Genomic DNA, 21,464 nt, shown 5'->3' with positions numbered 1-21,464 from the left:
TAACATACTTCTCTTGTATGATTTGGAAAACAGATCCTTTTAGCTAATAGAAACAAAATCAAAACAAATAATTTTCAGAAGGAATCAGCCTTCAGTGGTAGATTTGTGGGTTGTGTAGTATAAGAAGACTAGCAGAGAAAATTTTGATGTATTTACGTATTAATTCATTTTTATGTATTTATGTCTTCCCTTGTTCCGCAAAAGATTTAAGATGCCTAAAAACAACACAACATGATTTTTAAAAATTAACAATAACTCAGTGAGGAAATGAGGGCAAATAAAAGAAAGAAAGAAAAGATAGATTGACAATTGGTGCAAAACCTATTGGCCATGTGGTTTAGAATATGTGTTGTTTTGTCTACGATTCGGAATTAATTTTCAGTGAAACAGTTGCCGAAACGGTTATGGGCCAACAGAGATTTTACTTGAGAAGAAATAAAGTGGTCCTGACCTGCTTCCCCTGGAAAGTACTTCTTGGACCCCACCATGATGGTAGGTGGCCCAGTCTATTTGGCTGAAGTTCCTGCATTTGACAGCTTGTATAGCAACAGCTTAATCACTGCTGAAACTTCAACAGAGGAAAAGGGGTATTCTAGGGATAATGAAAGTTAAACTTTTTTCTCTGTTATTCTGTATACCCTGCCTATGGTCATCACAGACAATGCCTGCCAGAAAAGCTTCACAAGCCTCCCAAGGCAAAATCATATCAAAAGAAAATGGCCTCAGCTATAATGTAAGTAGCAGTTTTTATTGTAGATAGGACCACTGGAATCTACAGAGAGGATTTCCAAGGTCATGACTGTGTAGCTTTTCTCTCTCTCTAATTCTTACCCGGGGATCGTCTATGTCAAGAATGACAAATAGATTTTCATATTGAGTTACAACTTAGCTCAATTGTTAATTGGTAGTTGATAGCTAACACTATACGTTGAGCAAAATTCTGTGCCTGAATCTGGCCCCAGTGAGAAAGACTAATGTGATCAATTAATGATATTGGCCAAGAGAGTGGGAATAAGGGTGGTGGCAACTGCACTAAGCATATCTGGTTTCAAGAGTTTTCTGTTTTTTTAATTCTGATTATACCCCAGAGGTGTAGGAAATTGACCTTATGGTACCTATATTTCTTTCCTAAGACCCTTTTAGAAAGGGTGATGATGAGTCAAGAGTTTTCTCAACTCTATATAAGGAAAGAACGATGACTTTCCTCCATTCTGTGATTGCTTCCATGTGTATTTGTTGTCGTGAACAAAGTACCAATATGAACAACAGCATATTTCATATATTGAAAAAATTATCCAATTTAAGCAGAATTGATCTGGATTGCAGATGAAGAGTGAGAAAAGGGATCCATATCCAGGGATATATATTTTCTGTCATTACGTTACAGATCTTTTCATTATATTAATTTGCTATTAAGCCAGAAATAGGCAGTTATGACAATCTTCTGCTTCTAGTGTGTAGGTGGTTTCCAATTTTAGACTCTTCCTATTATGGATGGTAGAATGATTTCAAGTCCAACATAAGTCATGTTTGCCTTCTAAGATTCTGGAGGTATGATTTAATCCTCTAGGAATATGAAAAGTATTGTGGACATTATCATGATTGAAAGGGTAAACACAGATGTGTGTTGCCAGTGAATTTTTGAGCATGAATAGTGTGAGAACATCATCGATGGAATTCCAAGAACTTAAAATGCTGTGGGAAACTGGCTCCTAAAAAGTTACACAACATCTGACATGCAATTATCCTTCCACTAATCATTTCACTAAGAGTCAGTAGTGTTCATGAGGCTAGTTAGTTGCTTAAAAATGTTTAGAGGAGAACATTTAAAACTATAATGAAATTGTAACTGTAGACTGAAATTTGTATAGCTGAAGATAATGATAGAATCCAGGCAGTTACTATTATTTTCATATATAAATGTGTATAATGTATTGATCCATGACTGGAGTCATCTGTGATGTTGTAAAAGATCATAAAACTTGCTTAGAGAGCTAAGGCTTCTCAAAATTGGTAGGTGAATTTCTTTTTACTGATGTTGAATGTATTTACATTTTTATTATTGGAATAGAAATCTGTTTGGTAGGAAGCGAGCAGGTGTCTCTGAGGAGATATCACAGTGGGGAATGTTTATGGAATTTCCATACTTGGTTTCCACCCAATAGTACATATTTCATAACATTTCAGCTAAATTAGCACATTCATTTTTGTGTTATATGGGGGTGGGAAAGAACTAACCTTTTCTAGTTTTTGAAAATTAATCAGACATTTTTAGCTTTCATTTTCTTTTGAAATAAGAAATAAAAGTTGCAAATATGAACTTCCACCTTGGCAGGATTGAAAACTCATTCAGGCATGAAGAAAATCAGTATCAAGTCAGGAGAAAAAGGAAATGAGAAGGCTCAATTATGAAGGTTTGAAATAAAACTCCTGTGCACAATGAGTCCTATCTTTTCAATGTAATCCCTGGTAGCTGCTGATCCCTACAAAGACATGAACTTATGAATCAGGAAGTATAGTACAGCACGGTTGAGGAAATGCTCTCCGAGGGAAAGCTTCTGCATGACTGCTGCCACCTTCAGAGAATCTCACAGCCATCACTGATACCTCTAAGGTAGATATTTAGAAGACGAAAGCTTGACCTGGTACCTGAGAAAAGCCACCTGACCAGGAATATGCATTATGTTATATGAATAAGAAGTAAATTTTTATTGTGTTAAGACATTAAGTTTTGAATTTGTTAGTTTCAGCTGCTAGCATCATTTTAACTAACGTGGACAATTCTTCTTATCATCTCCAGAAATTTTTCCAAAGTGTCTCAAAATAATAACAAATTAAGTAAAACGATATTCTTGCTAGGTAAAGCCAGTTTTCAAGCAAATATTCTAGACCCCAAATCCCTCCTCTAGAGAAATTAGAGATGAGCCTCCAGTTCCCCCACCTGTCACATACTTCCACTACATGGTTCACAGGAAAGAATATACCCACCATGAAGGTGCCACATAGAATTGGTTTCCTAGCAAATAGGACCTGGAGGTATTGTGATATAATAAGAAATATATTTGTGGATTCTGCTCCAGATTCCTGACATACAGAGCTCCTAAAACCCTGGTGTATGGGGGTGCTGGGATAATTTTTTGTTCTAATATTTGGTCTTTGGTCCAGGTTCCTGACACAGAGCTCCTAAGACCTTTGTAATTTTCCGAGTGATAGGAGCATCTGGCACAGAGCTCCTACATTCCTTGGAATTTCCTGGGTGAGAGCAGTATCTTTTGTTTTCTGGTTGCCAGGGAACCAACAATGTGATTAGAAGATTGGAACCTTCAGCTCCTGCCCCGAAATCCCTGGACCTCTGAGGAGAGGAGAGGGGCTGAAAGTTGAGTTGATCACCAATGTCAATGACTTAATCAATCTTATCTATGTAATTATGCCTCCATAAAACCCCAAAATGACTAATTTCAAATAACTTCTTCGTTAGTGAAAACATTTGCATGCCAGGAGGTGCTCACACTCCAACTCAACAGGTGTGGAAAATCCTCCACTCAAGACTCTTCAAGACCTTGCCCTATGTATCTCTTCATCTGGTTGTTCATCTGTACTCTTTATTATATCCTTTATTAATAAACTGGGAAACATAAAGTGTTTCTCTGAGTTCTATGAGACATCACAGCAAATTAATTGAACTCAAAGGAGGGGACCATGGAGACTCCAATTTATAGCCAGTTGGTCAGAAGCATAGGTCACAACCTGGGGCATACGACTGGCATCTTAAGTTTGGGCAGGTTTTTGGGGCTGAGCCCTCAACCTGTGGGATCTGATGCAATCTCCAGGTAGCTGTGACAGTATTGAATTGAATTGGAAGACACCCAGCTGGTGTCCACTGCAGAATTGCTTGGTGTGTGGGAAACCCTCCACAGGCACCTGGTTACAGAAGTGTTAAGTGGGTGTGTGAGTAGAAAAAAACACTATGATTTTTCCTATCCATATTATATTCCCAACTCAATTCTAGGTAATCCTTTTAGTTTTCTAACAAGCAAACAAAACAATGAGCACCTTAACACTGAGTGCTACCTTAGGAAGGCTTAACTGACTTCCAGGACTAAGAAAGGTAAGATGCTTTATGTAAGGTAACAGGTTGTATATTAAGGCTCCTGGATATTTTGTTTATTTGCCTTTTTTGCATGGAGTATCAAAGCGATAAACAATTTAATGTCAGGCTAATAGTGTGGCTGGAACATGAAATTTATAGAAGTAGTAAAAGCAATGATTTACGTTCTAAACTGAAAGGGTAATCACGTGATCTAAGACTGGCAGAATCGAAAGTCAAAACTGCTGTCAGTCATCTGGAAGTTTTCAAATATTTAGACATTTGGCAGTAAGTAAACAAAAGGTTTGAATAAGTCACAATTTTTTCTTTAGCTTTTGAGAAAATTATTTTGGTATGTACATTAAATATTAATTGAGATAGTATATTTCAAATATGCATTTTAAATTGTACAGTAATATAGTACTGCCACTATTTTAAAACCTTCGGTTATAGCTTTGGTAAGGCAGCTATTCAAAATATACTTTAAATTTTTTATTGCCTGATAGATACTGCCCATATAAAATATCCTTCCAGAGATATGACAATAGAGTAATTTTACTGAAACATTTCCTAATTTTTCCAAGAATATTCTGAACAAACATATGGAAATGTGAAATTTTCAACTAAGTGATGGTTTTCTGCAGTCATTGAAAGCAAAATAGAGAAATGCAACTGTGAATCTAGACTCAGAGGTTTAAAAAAAAAATCAGGTAGAGTCCTAAACAAATTAAGGCTGCTCTGGTTCATGCTCTGGCATTGATGGTCCATATGAATTTTGCTAAAACATATGCAAGTACTAGAATTTGTGGTCAACAATTGTGGACAGTTTACATTTTCTTTAAATCCAAGATACTTTTCATTGCTCTAGGCTTGTATTATTAAGAAGATCCATTGAAAGAAAAGATAGAATCCTTGAATTTATGTTCTTTTTATTTTATGAGATTCCTAGATAAGAATCTTAGGATTATTATGGTGGGGGGGAATTGGGAGGTTAACTTAACTGGGTTATAGCCTTTGCATCACATAAATAATAGTAACAATAAGTAGTTAGCAAGTATCAACCATTGGTCTTAGATGCAATTGCAGAATTCTTTTTACAGAAAGAAAACAAATTCCATATTTTTCAAAAAGTTTACAATCTAGTTAAGTTTTGAAAAACAAACACTTTAAGGATTGATATAAAGCAAAATATTAAAAAGTAATTGTTACAGGGATGCCAGAGAAGACTGGCATTAATGGATAATATTACCTCCAAAAGAGCTGAATATTTGAGGTTGATCTTAAAGAGTATGATGGGTATAAATTAGTGAAGAGTAGAGAGATAGAGTTCCAGACTACAGCAGGGTAAGAACAGGGAAGAAACACTAGTGGAAATTTATATTTACACACTTTTTCATGTAGGTGAGAGTTTAATTTACCTTGAGAATGCAGCATCTAGGAATTGTGCTTTTTGTGCCTCTTTCAGCAGATTTTTTAGTTCATAATTTTCCTCTGGCCCTGGTTGTAAGATATTTATGCTCGACTGTGCTCATTGTTTTTGTGAACTTATAAAAATTGCTTTTTTATTAGTCTATAAAAGCCATGTTTGCAGACAGCCTAAAATAAAAATTAATGCAACTTATCACCCTACAGCATGGAACAAGTGCCTGTTTCAGTCTCTTATTTAAGCACTGCAGATGCGTCGAAACCTAATAAAAACTGTTCCCTGGCACATCAACCCTAACCAGAGAGTAAGAAGCTAAAAATCTGTGAATTGCCTACAACCAAAGGGAAGTCTTTTGAGAGCTGCATTGTTAAAACTCTGAGAACAGGTATGTTATGTCTAGAGGCCTAAAATCTGGGCTTTGTGAAGAAGCAAATGTTTATCACTTAGTAAATACTCTTCCTTCTTCATCACCTTGACTTTTTAAAACAATTAGTCCTTTTAACTGTCATATGGCTCTCTTTGGCTTTGAAATATATCTTGCTGGACAGAAAAGGAAGCTGCATTCTTTATGGTCCTGAAATAATAATTGCAAGTAGTAGTAAGACATATGAGATGTGCTAGTTTAAGGCATGTTCAATAACTATCTCTCTATATCCATGAGGGTGAGGGTCATAGAAAATACATAAAAATGAGCCAGTTTGGAAAATCATAGCAATAACAGCAATAATAATGATTATTATTATATTACCAACACAAACACAGCACACAGCCCTGTGGATGTGATTGTTTCCCAGCAGAGAGCTTGGGCCTCCCAGGTTACTTCTGAATGTGTCCAGGGATGCTGTGCAGATGGCCAGTACTTGCAGTGTGAGCCAGCTCACTGGTACATAGACAGCTGGAGTTCGAGAGGAGAGAGCAAAATACAAGGTGTGTGTCCTAGACTTTCCCATCTAGCCTTCTCATGAGATAGGCCAACAGCCTTCAACAGGTGATACTTCCTTCAGTAGCCCCACCTCCCTTGGCTCCTGCCCCTGCCCTGCCTCAGGAGTCTTCATGGGAACAGCGTGCCCTTGTCTTAATCAAAAGCAGCCCTGCGGGGAGGAGTCTCAGAAGGAACTGGTAGGAAAATAGCACTCTAATGCTTTTTCCTCAGGTGCTCTCCAGATACATTCTCAAGGACATATTCATCTGTGAATGCGGATTTTTATTCCTGTGCCTCATTCTGTTGGAGCTGTAGAAAACCAAACTCTCTATCCGGTTAGTTTTTAGGAAAAGTATGCTGGTCCTCCCAAATGTGATAAGAAGCCAGTTAAAATGATCTGGGCATTAAGGCAGCCACGGTGGAAGAAATATAGCTACATAGACACCATCTATACCCCCAGAGCAAGCACATCACATCCAGCTCCTGACCCGATTATCTCTGAGCTATGGCTCTTGTGGCTCGGTCCATAAGTCCATGCCTGGGGTTCCCAGAACACAGACCAACTTGTTGTGCAATGAAGACTTTATGAGAAACTTTGTTTTCTCTTTTCCTAAGGGCCTGAAATCAGCAAGCCAAAAAGCATTTTATCCTAATATAGAAAAGAATTAGACAGCAGATGCTTCTTCACAGCAGCCTGTGTGCTGGGGATAGAAAAAAAAAATGGCGTAGCCTTCTCTCTGGCAAGAGTTAGGACTGAATCATCATGGGAGTGTTTGTGGTAAAATTACATTTTTCCTTTAGATAGTGGAATTATTATCACTGGGCTATAGACAGCTAGTCCGGAGTGACTTTGATGAGACATACTCTTTTTCACCACATAAAGAGTGTGTCTTTGACTCCAAGGGAACAAAATATCCAAGAATATCGTCATGGGAGGAGAGCAGAGAGGAGACCCTGGAAAAAAATTGGCTAAGATCAAGAAGGGAGGGGAGCCAGCAAAGTAATGAAGAGGATTTGTTTTCTTTTTGAACTAAGGATGGGGATTCGGTCATGTCTCAATAATCGGGTGAACACAAAAGGTCATTCCAACGAACAAATTTCCCAGTGGCCTCCATGAAGCAAACTACAAAATCAATTCTATATCATCCAACCAAAGACCACCAGTAGGGACTAGGATGCTTTCTTAGGCTTGATGAGTGAAAATACAATTTTGTCTAGAGGTTTATTCAGATGAGGAAGGGAAAGGAAAAAAGAGAATTATTGAGGAAGTTCCTCCAATGTTGGACAACATTGGATTCTCCCCCGCCCCCTCCCCCCTTTTTTTTTGACAGACCTCACTGTTGCCCAGTCTGGAGTGCAGTGGTGCAATCAGGGCTCACTGCAACCTTCGCCTCCCAGGTTCAAGTGATTCTTGTACCTCAGCCTCCTGAGCAGCTGGGACTATAGGCGCTTGCCACCACACCTGGCTAATTTTTGTATTCTTTGTTAAAGACGGGGTTTCAACACGTTGGTCAGATCAGTCTCGAACTCCTGGACTCAAGTGATCCTCCCGCCTCAGCCTCCCAAAGTACTGGGATTACAGGCATGAGCCACCGTGCCCGGTGATTTTTTGCATTTCTAATGCTTTAGGTTTTCATCTTTACCTGGCAGTTGCATAGATATCCAACTTGACTCCTTGCCACTAATGTCTTCTCTCATTTAATCAATTCTTCCAGTTGGAACTTTGTTTTATCTTTCTAAAAGATTAAATTTCCCTCTGCAATCCCTTCCTTTGCTAGCTCCTTGTGAACTATCCAAGTCCAGCTTCTTCAACCTGAACATCATCTATAAAATATGGATACTCCCTGCCTCCTCCAATCCTACCTCCCAACAGTCCTCTGATCCAAGATGACTTTCTTCTCACTATTCCTGGAAGATGTCTCCTCTTGCATTTCTATGTATTCAGTTGATTATGTTGTTCTCATCAAAAATGGGCACCTCCTTATATACATCTGCTTATCCAAATCTGTCCACTCCCCAAGCCCCTCCTTCAAGATCATCTTCAGTGCTCCTCCAGATGTGTCTTGCGTATCTGAATTTCTATAGCATCTAATGCTTATACTTTTGTAATTTTAGCACTCCATTTAGGCTTATTCAGATTTTTTTCCAACATTATTATGTATTTGTATAGAATGTCTTCTCCATTGAAAGGAAAATCTCCTCTATGACACGAACTGTGTCACAGACATTTTAATATCCCTCATAATAGTTCAAACAGTTTAATATAAACATTCAAAATCTTTTTGTTCCCAAATCAGTTTACATGTAGCCTTTAAACCTCATTACCAGTCTTTAGTAATGGGAAAATAAGTCCAAATGAGGCATTCTATTGGAGGCTCTTTTAAAGTCATCATGCTTCTATCTCTCCTCTCCCCACTAGGTCAAGAGATCAGGGTGACCTTTGAGCTAATGAGGACGCTAGGTGACACCAAGCCCAAACACTCTCTGAGCAAGTGGCTGGTCCTGAGAGGTCACTGAGGTCACACGACTATCAGATATAAGCAGGAACTGAAAAAATCACATCTCCAGACTCGTCACTTGGTATGTTGTTTCTCCTTTTGTTCTATTGCTCCCCATCCTAGCTTTTCTATGGCTGGTAGGCCAGCAAATATTGGTTAATTAAATTTTAGAAAAAAAATAACCCAAAACTAAATAAATGAAAACAGTAAGAGAGAGAAAACAAAATTTGGGGTTGGTGTGAACAGGCTTTTAGCTTTTCAGTTAGGTTTCCAATGCTTCAGGAATACAGGGCATGGCTGTCAATTATGGCTGTGCTTTTGTTCACTTTGATTCTGTTTTGATATTTTCTTTTTGACATTTTAGAAGTTGCTTTGGATCGAATTAACCACTAACTAACCACATAAGTGGTTGCTTATACCACTAATTATGATCAATTGTCAAAAAAGAGCCACATTATGCCCTCCAAACTGTTGGGTTGCTGCTTCTTTGTTTCAGATAATTCTACCTGAGATAAAGCAAAAATCACAATGCTGGACCTAGGAAGGTAACTACCCAAAGGGGATTCTAACGAAAATATTGGTGAAATATTCAAAGTGGACAAATGCATACAATGTAAAAAAAAAAAGAGTAGAAATTTGATGCATTTTAGAAATACTCTAAGAATCATTACACTTATAATTTAGGATGCCAAGAGGTATTTCTAGAAGGAATAAAATTAACATATCAGTATGGTTTTATAGAAAGAATTCTAAAGCAAGGGTTAAAAGTCCTTGAATTTAGCTGTTTTTCAAGGTATTGGTCATTAAATTCCTTGATTCTCAGTTTCCCCATCAGATGAGAATTACACAACTCACATATTTGCTTTTATTATTAGAAATATATATAAAAGTATGGGAAAATGTATTTACATATTGAATTTACTTTTTGTGGACTTAAAGAAGGGTTGTCCCCTGGGCTGAGACTTTTTACTGGTTGTGTTATATGGATTTTCCATGTGCATTTGCTAGGAAGAAAATAGTAATAGGATTTTTATTTTTTAAATGTGAGGCTTACCAATCAGGCTCCAAGATGGATGAATTCAACCATATAGCACACAATTTTTTATTCTTTATGCTTCTTTGTTATCTTCCCTCCATTTCTCTCCACATCCCACATTCCATCACCCCATTCTGATCACTGTCAATCATTGCACTGTTTTTTCCTTGCTCTGATGTCCTAACCAGATAGATCCACAACTGACAGGAATTTATCGGGAGAGACACAACAACTCGCAACATACAAGCCATATATGAACCTGACAGCCCCTATTAGGGGTGGATGCGCACAGGATAATGATAGAGCCGTTGACAAATAACCAGCAGTTTGGCTCATTTACACTGAAGAGTTTTGCACACTGGGGTAGTTATGTGCCCATTTATTGCACCTTCATAGGCAGTATAAATCTGATTTAGTCCACTTAACCCTCTACTGTGATTTTTGCTGAGAATGCACTTACATAGTCTCACGGTAAAAGAGATTCTGAGAACTGAGCAAAAAACAAAACCAAAAACTTACCTTCTAGTAATTTTCTTTCTCATAATCACCTTTAGGATCACTACAGATCAAATATAACTAGTGTTTCTGCAAAGCAACGTTCTTTTTTCATATGTGCAAAGGTAATTCTGTTAACATAATAGTTACTTATAATCTAAGTAGGTCTCTGTTTCTGCTTTCAGCTTGGTGTAGTTTATAGCAGACCAGTGTTAAGATCCAGAAAAAAAATCAAATAAAACAAACATGTAGAAAATTGAAATTTAAAAATAATATATGCTATTTACAATAGCTCAAAAAATATCAAATACTTAGGAAAGACATGCAAGACCTCTGCACTGAAAATTTAAAACAGTATTCAGACACACTTAAAAACTTGCAAATATAAGCATATTCCATGTTATAAACTGATGACTCAGCATTTTATTTTTAAATTAAATTCTAAAAATATTCTCAGAGTCAGGTGATGAATTGTAAAGTGTACATTTTATGAACTATGTCCCAGTTCTGGCCACAGCGTCTTACTGATTTCAGCTGCCGATGACAACCTGCTCGCCAGAGAGGGCCATTTTATATCTTAATGGTGTCAGAACGAGGGTTACTTCATCTGCAGTTCTGTAAAACCTACAGTCAGATGGGTATGGTGGCAGGATCTGGTATAAGCAGTAATCATATTCAAAATTAACATACTACGGGTTGCTAAGTTGCCTATAACCAATCATAGAAAGGGTGTGAACTAACACATGTAGAATGATTAATAACAGTGTAGTGAGTTAACTAGTGTTCACTCCCAATTCATGAGACACAATTTTTTAAAGGTTTTCTGGTATTTCCAAAGCAACATATATGGTTACTACAATTCCTATCAAGATGCCAATAGGTTTTGCTGCTGTTGTTGTTGTTGGGCTGTTGCAATGGTGGGGTTGGGGTGTGAAGATTGTCGGGCTTATTTAAAAATATACATGCATATGACAGGCTACCTTGTGGAAACACAACATTGAAGGACTAATACTGTCAGATATCAAGATTTGTTCCAAAGTTTCATAATTAAGACAATGAGGTGTTGGTTCAATGACAGACCAATACAACAGAATAGAGCATCCAGAAATGGACTCACAAATATATAGTCTCCTGGGGCATAACAAAGTGTAACTGCAATGCAGTGAAGGAAAATATTTTATTTTCAATAAATGATGTCAGTTGAAATGTGTATTTATAGAGGAAGAATTAGTTTAAATCATAATTTAAGGTGGCTCATAGATACAAATGTGAAAGGTAAAACCCTAGGACCTCTAGAAGAAAAGATAATATTTTCATGAAACTTGGGGAGAGAATGATTTTTCAAAACAGGACTCAAAAAGCACTAATTATAAACAAAACTTTGATTAAGATTAAAACAGTTTCATTAAAACACACCATTAGGAGAGTGGTAAGGCAAGTTACAGAGAGGGAGAAGACATTGGCAATGCATACACACACACACACACACACACACGCACACACACACATATATACACACACAAGAGACTTATATTAAGGATACATGAACTCTTACCTATCAGTAACAAAAAGATATGTCAGTAGAAAAATGAGGTAAGGATTTCAATAAGCACTTCTCCAAGAAGCACATCCAAATGGCCAATAAAAATATGAAAAACATCTACCTTCATTAGTTGTCAAGGAAATTCTGACTAAAACATAAAACTCCTACAATACAACCAAATTGGCTACAATAACAAAGACTGACAATAGCAAGAGATTGTAAGCATGTAGGGCAACTAGAAGCCTCACACACTGCTAATAGGTGTGAAAAGTGGTACAGCTGTTTGCAAAAGTTTGGCAGTATCCATTAATATATATAATATGCATAGTTTATTACCTAAATGTTTGTGCTCAACAGAAATGCATATGCATGTGTTCCCAAAATACTATTTGTAAGAGCACAAATACTAATAGATATTTAATATATTGTTGATACCTGCAATAAGATACTATACAGCAATTCATGTGATAGCAATGCTATCACATGAATGACTTGAATAATCGCTGCACACACTACTGAGTGAAAAAAAAAAGACATAGAAGAGTACACACTATATAATCCGATTTATGTAAATTTCAAATACTGGCTAAACTATGTTGTTAGAAGTCCTGAGAGTGATTACCTTTTGGGGAATTGTGACTGGGCAGGGCATGGGGCTTCTTGGGTGCTAATGTTCCATTTCTTAGTCTGATAGTTAAAGGGGTGTGTTTACTTTGTTCAAATACATCAAACTGAGCACTTGAGATTTTTACACTCTTCTACACGCATAATATACTTCATTAAGAGCTTTCTCAAAAACAATCCAGATCACCTATTCCTTCTGCTTCTGCTAATCACTTTAAGTCATTTAATGCAATTACTGTTGCTCTCTAAAATTGCTATATAATATCAGTGCAGTTATGTAGAACCTGGTCTAAAATAATCAGGAAATTCCAACTTTAACGATTTCATGTTGTCTTTTAAAAATCAACACACATACAATCAAGCTGTCAAGGACCCAGCTTGTCTATCGGAGATAGGAGATTCAGGCCAAGAAGAGAATTTTAATATGGCCATGCATTATCTGTAACTTGTAGGATGAATAAAGATAAGAATTAGAGTGGACTTAACTGAAAATAGCCTTGTGATAAAAACAAGTCACTTTATTTCAATGACACTCACTTCCACTGTGATTTTTATCTTGTGCTTATTTAGTTCCTAGGCCTAAACCAAGCCTTCTTGGGTTTTTTTTTTTTTTTTTTTTCTTTTCTTTTCATTCTTTTCTTTTCTTTTTTTTTTCTTCAGCTCTGCAAAGTCAGTGTAACCTATGGAAATGGAATTGCCCTTTTGCACAATGTCACTGAAGACATAGTAGAGAAGGAAAGTAAGTGTGAAGCCAAAAGTATTTGTGAAGTCTGAACTGCCTGTTCTGAACTTGAATTTCAAAAACATTGTTTGAAGTGACTCTGATGTTATTTTTATTTACTATATTAGAAACAGCCCTTTCTTAGTTCAGACTTGCAAGCTAGTCACATAAATTAAAGCAGGATCTCATGAGGGCTGATGAGAGAGAGAGAGAGAGAGAGAGAGAGAGAGAGAGAGAGAGAGAGAGAGAGAGAGAGAGAGAAAAGACAGGTAACTTCATACAGGCAAGCGGAAGTATATGTTTTAAGTAAGACTTTGAGGGGACATTGCCAGATTAAAATTCTTGTCCTTAATTTTCCAGATGATACCTTCCTTAGTAAATTTAAATACTATGCCAACTTCAATTCATTCAGATACATTACCTACAATATTAATTTAATTGCTCCTCTATTCCATTCTGGTTTCTCTTGTTGCTCTGACTTTACATTTGGTCATCAAAATTATAAAGACAGAGCCACCTCAAAGCAATTTCCCCAAAGGCATGGAAATAAAATAACTTGGGGCATTTTTAAATGTAGCTTGAAAGTTCTAGGTAAGAAAATATAAAACTAACAAGAGTGAGAGATGACAGGGTAAGCAGCCATCCTTAAACTAGTCCTGAGAGATTAGGATGATGACATCTTGTTGTAACAGGAATTCTTTGAGAAGGTGATGAAGGGTGAATAAATGGGTTGTCACTGGCCATTTCACTTAAGGATGTTTGCACCACTATAGTTATGTACCTTTAGAAGACTTCAATTACCTGAAGATGAGGTTAGATATTAACAAAGCCATGTGAAATTTACTGTGATCAGCAAATAGCTCACCACAGGTGAATCTGGAATTATACTCCTCCAATTTAGCAAGGAATAAACTGGAGTTGTCTGACAGGGACAAAAAAACTGGTATTTAGTAAAAGACATTTCACAGAAGGTCTGTTCAGAAGGAAATAAAATTTAATTTCTAAGAATTTTTTGTGGCTAAATTGCATTTTAAAAATGTAATAAGCAGCCTCAATAGAAACTCATATAACCAACTGAACCATGCTTATACACACAGCAGTTTTCACCACCTCTTAAGAGACAACAGCTGATTCTTTTGATCTGCCTCCTAGACAAAAGTTCACTGTCTCTGAATTAGCCCCATATTTGGAATCATAGCCCTTTTTATTTTTTAAATCTATGCACGTTCTTATTGAGCAAATCCTGCACGCTAACTTGCTCCAGAGTAAATCACTCTATGGTCTAAGATGAATGAGCACTCTTCTCCTCCCCCTCACCAGTGCTTTAGCATATGTCACAGCAATAATGATGGCATGAAGAAAGAAACAGTAATCAAACTACCCCACTGTAAATGGAAAGTTTATACTGAGGCTCAAACCATATTCTATTTAGGTGGAGAAATGGGGTATCTTTCTCAATGAAATATAGAAAATATCCTATGCTACAGTTGTGGCTAATGCTTCTCTGTAACCCGTCTAACAATGTTGGAAAGTTATTAGAAGTCAACTTTTTCCAGGGCTGGTACTTAGTGATATATACGTGGACTTGGACACTGGAAACCTCGGCATGAATAGCTTCACCAAGATAACTGTGCATTCATCATGTCCCATTCAATAAAATAAAGAAGTTAGAAAATAATGCACTCTGTGACATCTTGTATCGGCCATGTAAAATTTTAATCATGTATATGACCTTGCATTTGTAGAATATAACAAATTCCTCTTCAAAGGTTTTAGCCTGTAAATTGTTAAGTACAATGAGTTCTGAGATCCTCCTTAAAGAACCAATGTATCAGTATGTTCAGCTCCCCTGCTTTTTGTTCTCCATTTTAAAATTTAACTTCCTTGTTCTCCTCGTCCCTCGTTTCAGTAAACAACCTTTCCCACCAGTTCTAATCGGTAGTTCACATCTGTTCCTCTGGTCACCTGCTCTGTCTTGAGTCACTCCTGGTCACCTGCTCCATCCTGAGTCACCCCTGGTCACCTGCTCTGACCTGAATCATCCTGAGTCACCTGTTCTGTAACTGCCCTTCCGACCAAACTACTCACCCCGGCACTATGGCTAGTACCCCTGCTTTCTTTCAAACAGCCAATCAGAATTCGCTTAGACGGTGCAGTCCAACCCTAGCCAATAGGGGAATGACACAGCAGTAGGGGCTACCTGCTTCAGGAATAAAAACTCCTTCCCCTCCCTTGTTTGGGTGTGCTCGCCATTGCTCCATCCATGAGTCATACCCTTCTATGGAAGTAAAATTGCCTTGCTGAGGAAATTGAATTTATGTTTGAGTGCTATTTCTTTTGCTGCACAAAAAGTTTATTTATAACACATTTATGAATCTATATTTGCTAATAATGGCTGCTATTGAAAGATCGAAGAGCTTAGAAGCAACTTTCATCTATATTTTTTGTAAATAAGGTGATGCTGATTCTAGATCTTACCAAGGTGTTAGACAAAACAAGTTATTCCATTGAGTGAAAAATGAAGAGCTTTTGACCCCAGGCTTCTAATACTACACTTGCCTCAGTACCCATGGAAGGCAAATCATTTGTACACTAATACTCACATTTGCATTTTATAATTGGTATGGTAGTAAATAGTTTATAAGCAAAATGAAATTCAGTTTAGTTATTAGGAATTCATGTTCACAAAAGGCAAAGATACAAGTGTGTAGCTGATTTATCAGAATAGGAAAGCAAAGGATTATATGGATTGAAAATGCCAGAGAATTCAAAGATAGAAAGAAAGTTGTGATTCATGTCACATGTTATATATAGACTAGGAGCTGAAACCCAAAGAAGTTCAATTACTTGTCCAAGTTCATATAACTAGTTGGGGGTGAAACCAGGGCTATAAGAGAGATCTGTTCTTTGTGATCCAATTCTTACACCACAATACTGTGCTTCCTTTTGAAGATTAGATTTTCATATCTGTAGCTCAATACATTTTAATCATATATCTCAAAATTTCCTTCTAAGTGATTGTTAGGTAAACACGTTTATTTTCAAAAGTAGCAGTATTGCCTCAGGAGGTCACCAGGAGCTTTAAATGCAGTTTTCATTGTCAGTTGTTCTGCTCCAGCTGAAAGCAACAGTTTCCAGGCTCCTGTGCAACCCAAATTCAGAATGTGTTAAAATCCCTGGCGACCGCTCTGCCATGGGGCCCTAGAGAATTCATACAGTCACTAACAAGAGTCCAGAAATAAATTTAGTGGCTAAAATACGGTACCTTGAGTCCCCACATAATGTGAGGCTATGAGTTCTCTGCCAAAAGTGGGGTCTACAATGTTTGACTCTGTAAGCTTTAGTGTGAGGAAAACCAGGGCTTGGAGGACATCTGAAACCCTCACGACTTTTAAAAAAATTTTTTCCCTCTTGAATCTTAAATACAGCTGAGCTGTGAGAATCCTTTTAAAGTTTTTGACAATTTCCTAAAATATAGTAGGCACATTGCCATTGCCAGGTGATATGAGTAGAGCTCATTTCACCCAAGTCTTACATTGAAAACCAGAAAGCTAAAAGAGACTGTAACTCTTTTTTCAGTTAAAAATACCAATTTGGGCCGGGCGCGGTGGCTCAAGCCTGTAATCCCAGCACTTTGGCAGGCTGAGACGGGCGGATCGCGAGGTCAGGAGATCGAGACCATTCTGGCTAACACGGTGAAACCCCGTCTCTACTAAAAAATACAAAAAACTAGCCGGGCGAGGTGGTGGGCGCCTGTAGTCCCAGCTACTCGGGAGGCTGAGGCAGGAGAATGACGTGAATCCGGGAGGCGGAGCTTGCAGTGAGCTGAGATCCGGCCACTGCACTCCAGCCTGGGCGACAGAGCGGGACTCCGTCTCAAAAAAAAAAAAAAAAAAAAAAAAAAAACCAATTTGACAGATATTTTACTCACAATAACCTGGTAACAATCTACCCAAATGGCATGTAGTCATGCATTTTCTTTCTCTCTAAGGACAGCTATGTCTCATGATTTTCACATATATTATGCAGAAGAAGAGGAAATGTTCGAAGAGGATGCTTAGCTCAAGTGAGTACTCAGTGAATGCGTGGAAGGGAGAACCATGAAGAAAACTGAAACAAGAAGAGAAGCAAGTCATTGCGGGAGAGGGATCGATAGGCACAGCTGGTATATCATGCATCTATCCATCCAGTTAATATTTATAAAATAAACTCCATTTTCTTGCAATAAACTCACCGTATTACAGCAGAAACAGATCAAAAAGGAAACAAAGAAACAGATAATTATTTACAGGTACATATCCTGGTGGATTTTTCCAGCAGACAGGTTGAAAGTACTAGCTTGGGGATGAAATAAAAATTTACAGATGTTTGTATGGGAGAGGGTAAACAAGGAGTATACTAATTCTTACAAATGGCACCAGAATTCCTTTTAAGGTGGGAATTATGTTTGTTGGGAAATATAACTTAATTGCTTGGGGGAAAAATCGAGATCCTTGTTATTGGTTGGTTCCAAGATCTCCAAGAACAGAGCTAAGTTGTTCTGTTAGATAAAAGGGTGGTATGTGTGTTTGATTGGGTGGGTAGGAGGGGAGTGCAGGATGGGGAAGACTAGAAGATTCTAGGGCACTTCTAAAAGTGGGGTCTGCAGAATTCTAGGGGTTCCTGATACTCTTCTAAAGGACCTGAGAAGTCTAAACTATTTATAAGATAATACTTTGGTGTTACTTGTTTTTACTTATAACATTGACATTTGTACTATTGGTACAAATGCAATGGTTGGTAAAACTGCTGGTGCCTGCGTGAATGAAGGTAGTGGCACTGAAAGATATTTTGTAAAGCTAATCTAATTTAAAAACATCTTTTGGCCTTATGCAGTGGCTCACGCCTGTAATCCCAGCACTTCGGGAGGCTGAAGTGGGAGAATCATTTGAGCCCAGTAGTTTGAGACTAGCCTGGGCAACATAATGAGATCCTGTCTCCACAAAAAAATTTCTAAAAATTAGTAGCATGTGGTGGTGCATGCCTGCAGTCCCAGCTACTCAAGAGGCTGAGGTGGGAGGATCGTTTGAGCCCAGCAGGTAGAAGCTTCAGTGATCCGTGATTGTGCCATTGCGCTCCAGCCTGGGCAACAGAGTAAGGATCTGTCTCAACAGAAAGTCTTTCATAAGGCAGTAAACGTTATTAATTTTATCAAATCTTTTTTTAAAATTTTTGTAAATTATTTTATTTCTTCCTTGATGAAGGTACTACCAAGGTACTATCTTCAAACCAGTACAAATATTTCATACTTAATACCTGGTCATTTTCTAACCAATTGAGTAATTTGTTGCACAGTAAGCTACCTCACGTCTTTCAGCAAGAAATACATTAAATTTGAATAGTAAAGACATTACTTAATGAATTAGGACACAATTAAAATTTGCTTTAAATATTGCTTTGGGGGAGAGGACACCATACTTCTACTCAATGAAGAGAAACATTTTTGCAGACTAGAGGTCTTTTTTTTTTTAACACCTACGAGGCCATGAATTCATAGAGAAGAGGTTCCAGCAGCTCAGGCTCCTTCCCATTGATTCTCACACATTGTGCTTCTCTGGGTGGGGCAGGCTGGCGCTTCAATTGAACCCGGGGACCTTTCTCTTTGGCTTCTTTCTTTTTCTGATCATTTTCCTTGACGTGTTTCAGGAAGCTATCTCAGCTCTTAGAGTGCTTAATGTGCTCAATACGCACATTAATTCTCTTGGCAAGAATCTTACCCTTAACTTGTTTGTTTACAACAATGTTACAGCATGCTGGGGAACATTGTAGACTCTCCCAGTTTTGCCATGGTGACATCGTGGGCATTCCTTTTTGAACAGTACCCATTCCCTTGATGTCTACAATATCACCTTATAGATTTGCATATACGTAGCCAAAGGAATAACTCCATGTTTTCTACAAGGTCTAGAGAACATATATCAGGTGCCTCTCCTCTTTCCCTTTGTGTTCGTCATTTTGGTGAATTACTGGAAGATGGCAGTTCTGGCCAAAAGAAACGATCAAATCTTAATTCTTGAGTTTATATCTCCCTTTCCAAGCATATATCTGGGCATGGTCATATTTTCTTCATAAACTTCAGCAAAAACTATTATAACAGGTAGAATGCAGAAACAGATATGAGAATCAGCCATCTTCTATTATGCCAAACATAAAAAAGGTTTGCAAAAATAAAAACAATGTCATATAGTTCATACGTCGTAGAGCAGCTATGCCACCCAATACAGTAGCCACAGCCGCAAGTGATGATTCGCATTTAAATTAACTAAGATTACAGTAAATATCTAATTCTCAGTCATACTAGCTCACTTCAAGGGCTCAATGGCCACATCAGCACAGAAAGCATTTCCATTTTCACAGAAAGTTCTACTGAGCAGCATTGTTATAGAGTATACATATAAAGGTGATTTTTATTCTGTGTTTCTAGACAAAAATGAAGTTTTTAAGAAAAAAAGTGAATACTTTCATTGTAATGTGTAAAAATAAGCATTTTTCAATAAAACTGGTCTCTGTTCTCCTCTTCAATTCTTTTGGGCACTTGGAATCTCCAATTCCCACTGTCAGTCATTTCAGATCAAGGATCAGAGGAAGTAAGCATATTTATTTCCTCCACAGCCCAGAAGGTGTCAACCCCAGGCTGTTCCCAAGCAATAAGGTCATCTTCAGTCAAAAGTCCCTGAACTCAAGTGACCCTGTTGTCAGTGGAGCTCTTCTGTTGTCAGAAGGAAGACAGAGAAGGCAAAAAAATTCTTCTTTCTAACATGAATTCAAGTTACCCTCTCAAACCTTCTTAATAGCACATTTGCCCCCAAAGTCACAGTTCCCTCTTCTGTGTCCAAGTCTGCAATACTTATGACACACATTTCGAAGAATATGGCTCTACCCCAGAGATTTAAGATTGTTAGAAACTGGGACAAGAGAATGCTGGTTAGCAGATGCCAATGCTTTACTTTCCCAATATTTTCTCTTCCTGTGATAACAACCATCATCATTCTTTTTTAGGAGACAGAAACCCATGCACAGAAATTTGTGTGCTGTTATTTGCAAGGTAACGATATTTGAGTGTTTACTCTCACGCTGGTGTTAATTAGTTCACAGCATATTTAAGTCTGGGAACAAGGCAAGTCAGCTAACATCTCCGAAGGACATCTTTTACACAGCTACATTATGTTCTGACAAAACCCAAGCAGCATTGCCAAGACACCAATGGTGCCTGGTAAACACGGTTTTGGCAGAGTGAAGAGGGATTTTTCTCTACTGGCAACCAGGCAAATCCAGGTTTACAAATGTGCCACTCTTGGTTAATTAGTGACAGTGCTGGCTTTTAATTTAATTTAAAGCAATGTGAGAAAAAAATAAGGAAAAAAAAAGTGGGTAAACAAGCACACTAGTCTCACTGCTGGAGAAATGAAGTTACATAAGCATGAACGATCCAGGCCTGAAAGAGCTTGATGGATGTGGTTGCTTCTGAAACACAAGAACATCTGGCCACACTGCACAGCTGAGGGGGAAAAAAAAGAAGGGTCCAAATTCATGGACACATTTCTGTCAGAGACATCGGTAAACAGATGGCACTGGTTCCAAATAAAGTCCCATAGATATGCTGAGAGGTTTTGAAAACTCATGTGCCCATAAAGGCATTCTTTCTACCCCTTTATTTCCAGCTCAGTAACTTGCCATTAACTCCTTCCCTATGCACTATCTTCAGAGCAGCGACATTTCTGAAGGCAGAGGCAGCAGTCGTCTGAAGAGGTTCTGTGCTGTGCTCTTATTCTCGACCAAGTCTGACAGATGTGATGAGGAAGAACCACATACCACGATCTAGGATTTCAGTTTAGGTGGGAACTGTACTGCTACAAGAACCAAAATGCTCCAGATAAATGAAAAGCTAATAGATAGTAATGGCCAGCATTTATTGAACACTGAATATCAGACATTGCTTGTATTATCTCATATAATCTTCATTCATTTTAAATGGTGGCTACTATTACAATAATTTAAATTTTAAGGATGAAGTTCAGATACACTGGATACCTGAAGTTATCCAATTAGTCAGCAGCAAGCTTAAAATTCATA

At 37.8% G+C, this 21,464-nt stretch overlaps 1 long non-coding RNA gene across 1 annotated transcript; it reads left to right on the top strand.

Moving 5' to 3' along the window:
- The first annotated feature begins 3,343 nt into the window (after positions 1-3,343).
- Positions 3,344-9,004, top strand: LOC117088665. Its single transcript, XR_004439268.1, has 4 exons — positions 3,344-3,524; positions 4,010-4,108; positions 5,720-5,898; positions 8,855-9,004. It is a non-coding gene; the product is annotated as an uncharacterized LOC117088665 (long non-coding RNA).
- Positions 9,005-21,464: the final 12,460 nt, after the last annotated feature.

The sequence above is a fragment of the Trachypithecus francoisi genome, unplaced genomic scaffold (genome assembly GCF_009764315.1).
Source record: "Trachypithecus francoisi isolate TF-2019V2 unplaced genomic scaffold, Tfra_2.0 Lachesis_group10, whole genome shotgun sequence".
In the NCBI taxonomy this organism is placed as follows: Eukaryota; Metazoa; Chordata; class Mammalia; order Primates; family Cercopithecidae; genus Trachypithecus; species Trachypithecus francoisi.
Note: the sequence above shows the minus strand (reverse complement) of the source record. Positions and strands in the feature narration are given on the sequence as shown.